This window comes from Pteropus vampyrus, unplaced genomic scaffold (genome assembly GCF_000151845.1).
Source record: "Pteropus vampyrus isolate Shadow unplaced genomic scaffold, Pvam_2.0 Scaffold203, whole genome shotgun sequence".
In the NCBI taxonomy this organism is placed as follows: Eukaryota; Metazoa; Chordata; class Mammalia; order Chiroptera; family Pteropodidae; genus Pteropus; species Pteropus vampyrus.
This window is the reverse complement of record NW_011888984.1, coordinates 1,249,526-1,252,672: the sequence shown is the minus strand read 5'-3', so window position 1 is coordinate 1,252,672 and position 3,147 is coordinate 1,249,526. Positions and strand designations below refer to the sequence as shown.

The window sequence follows — 3,147 nt, the reverse complement described above, 5'->3', positions numbered from 1 at the left end:
CTTATAAGGATACCTGTGATTACATGTAGAGCCCACTGGGATAACCCAGGATAATCTCACCCCCTCAGGACCCTGTAAAGTCCCTTTTGTCATACAAGGTAACATTTACAAATTTCAGAGATTAGCACCTAGATAATGCAGGCGGCGGGGGGCACATTTAGCCTACCACAGACCACAGTTCTTTTATAATTCTAGTAGCCATCATCTTAATAGTCATCACACTGTGATGTTCCATAATTATTCACTCTAGAACCTTATGTGTCAGGCACTGGGCTAAGGGCTCAGCATTACACTATTTCATATAACCCTTCCATCAACCCCCTCAGGTAGGTGCCATCATTATCTCCAAGATACAGGGGAAGACAACCCAGGAAAGGGAGCAGCCGGGATCCGATGCAGCAGCCCATAGCCACCATCCGGGGCTGACCCGTCCTAAGAACCCAGGCTTCCCTCAGCTGCCCCTTCCCTGGGCAGAGGGCGGCTAAGGCCTTGTGTGCCTTGACTTTTGTAAATTCATTCATTGAGGTGTTGGCCCCTCCACGGACTCCTGCCATCCTCTGGTGAAGCTGGCCGCCCAGCAGGAGAGGCCGTGCTGCACTGGAGAATGGAGACTGGGCTGCCCATGGGGGCCGGCGTGCTGCGGGACTCCCTAAAACCGTGGGCTCAGGGCACGCCCAAACAAATCGTTCCTCCCAGGGAACACAGGGTATAGTTTTCTCTAGGGCAGCGTGTTTGCCAAACATCAAGTGTCCATAACCTGGATCTCTTTTGAGGGTCCAGGCTTAAGAAGAAAGGCAGCCAGTAGCTTTTGTTTGGGGTGCCAGGAGCCCAGGGGTAGCCAGACGGATGTTGGCCAGTGAGAAGACAATTTGAAAAAACATGTAAGAATCTAGTCTTCCTAATTAATACTTTTCTGGGGACAAGAAAGAGAAGAGCGGTGTTTCCATCGATATGGGTAACGTAAAGAAATCTAAGATGGTCACCCTGTCTGGGAGGAATTTTTCCAACCTCCTCTCCCTGGAACCCTACCTTTCCCGCACCCACGAAACAAAAGACTGCCAAGTATGCGGAAGTAATTGATGTATAAATCTACCTGCCTGCCTCTGTTCGGGGCTCAGACTCTGGAGAGTGACTCCTCTGAGCCCGCCGGTGTAAATAAACCTCCTTTGATTCTTAGTTTGCTGAGCGCTGCTTGGTTCTTCCGGTTACATGGGCCAAAATCCGCAACACCATGACCGATGGCGTTGCCCTGTGACAGGAGACAATGCACATTCATTAACCATCGTAATATATTTTTTTGGGAAAAAAAACCTAAAAATCTGTACCAAGCATACCAACTCTAAGATCTCGGTTATCATTGATCAGAATGAGGCTAATTTAAAAAAAAAAAAAAAAAAAAGAGGGTATTGATTATGTGGGGATTCCGGGAGAGCTGAGATTTAGCCGTTCTAACAGAAATCCAAGTTCAAAGTGTAGTTTGCTCTTCCTATTTCCCTCCAGGCTGATAAAAGGACTCCGCTCTGCGAAGTCAGTCAGAGGCCTCGGTGCCTTCCAGGCGTTGGTCTTGTCTAAATGATCAGATGGCTTGTCACCACTACCACATCCCTACGCGACTAGGCCTGGCTGCAGAGGAGTGTGGGAAATTTAGGTTAAGATTCTATTACTACTGTATTAGTTAGCTACAGTTGTGTAACAAATTATCTCCCTCATCCGCCCCCGCTCCACCCCGCCCCAAAGCATAGTGACTTAAAACAACAAACATTTATTAGCTTACATTTTCTGTGGCCAGGTGTCTGGCGCCTGTGGCTCAGGGTCTCTCCCAAAACTCCGAGTAAGTGGCTCGGAGCTGCAGTCCCCTCAGTCAGGCGGTGACGACGATTCTTTTCCCAGCTCACCTGTCGCAGCCTCAGCTCCTTGCCAGCTGTTGGCCAGAGATCAGTCCCTTGCCACGGGGGCCTCACCGCAGGGTAGCTCCCCGTGTGACTTCCCTGAGCAAGAGAGCAAGTGAGAGAGAGGCTGGCCAAGCCACACAAAACCTCAAAGTCCTGCCCTGCCCCTTCCCCCGCCCAGCGTGAAGCCCCTACCACCCGCCGGGCACTCTTCCTGGGTCCTGCTGTCACTGAGCTAGGGGGGGTCATAAACAAGATCAGAGGCGACCCTGCGTGAGACCAGAAGTGGGGGTGCAGGGGGGGGCACCAGAAGTCACAGTCCTTTTGTAGCCTAATCTCAGAAGTGACACCCGTCACTTCTGCCATTTTCCATTTTTTTCAAAGCGAGTCATTGGGTCCAGCCCACACTCCAGAGGCGGGGTCATCGGGGTCATCGCAGAGGCTGCCTTCCATAAGCACGGACTAAGGGAAGATGGATTTGGGGGGAAACCTTCATGAGCTATGGCTGGCACCATTTCCCTAAGGGGAAGTCAGAAACTCACACTGCTGAGGGGGATGGCTTCCAGACACCAACACGGGCCAGTGTCTGAGTAAGCATTCTGGTGTCACTGGGAGAGACATTTGCGCATGGAAAAGACCGATTCCTTCATGGTTTAAATGAATCTTCAATGTATTAAAGCTACCAATTAAAAAAGCTGTCTTCCTGAAGCTTCAAATTTCTCCTTCCAAATATTATTCTATTTATAAATATAGGAAATTTAAACAGTCACTTTCAGGGAGGTCTTTGATTAATGTTTGACCAACAGTTTCACACCCCATTTGGAATCTTAGTTAATGAAATTCCTTTAAATGTTCTGCTCTCACAAATTTAAACTGTTTGATTTTCTTCAGAAACTCAACTGAAGCTTCTAAGGAGTGAAATCTTTCCAAGTTCTTAACTGTTATAATAAATGACAAGAGTATCCAGATTTTTCGAACATTACAGGATCGTTTAGTCATTTAGAAAAATTCTCTTTCACGTTTCCATGAAAAATGACAAGTCTAAAATAAATGACTCAATTACCCACTTTATGTTGAAAGACTTACATTTATAGGATAAATTTGTCACATTTTCTTTTATGCCAAATTCTCTTAAACATTACAGATACTTCGAATATCAATATCCCAGATGTCTTAAACATGACACACAAGTATTAATTCTATAGATTCGATTGACTTTCTCTCTCTTTATAATAGTGAGGCTTCCTTACAACTGGGC

General features: G+C 47.1%; 1 long non-coding RNA gene across 1 annotated transcript in view; it reads right to left on the bottom strand.

Moving 5' to 3' along the window:
- LOC111746869 overlaps positions 1-3,147 on the bottom strand; it is a 10,292-nt gene that overhangs the window by 5,801 nt on the left and 1,344 nt on the right. Inside the window, exons 2-3 of the long non-coding RNA XR_002783287.1 lie at positions 1,775-1,988; positions 14-1,249 (exon numbers count right to left, since the gene is read on the bottom strand). This is a non-coding gene — a long non-coding RNA (uncharacterized LOC111746869). The remainder of the gene's footprint in view (positions 1-13; positions 1,250-1,774; positions 1,989-3,147) is intronic.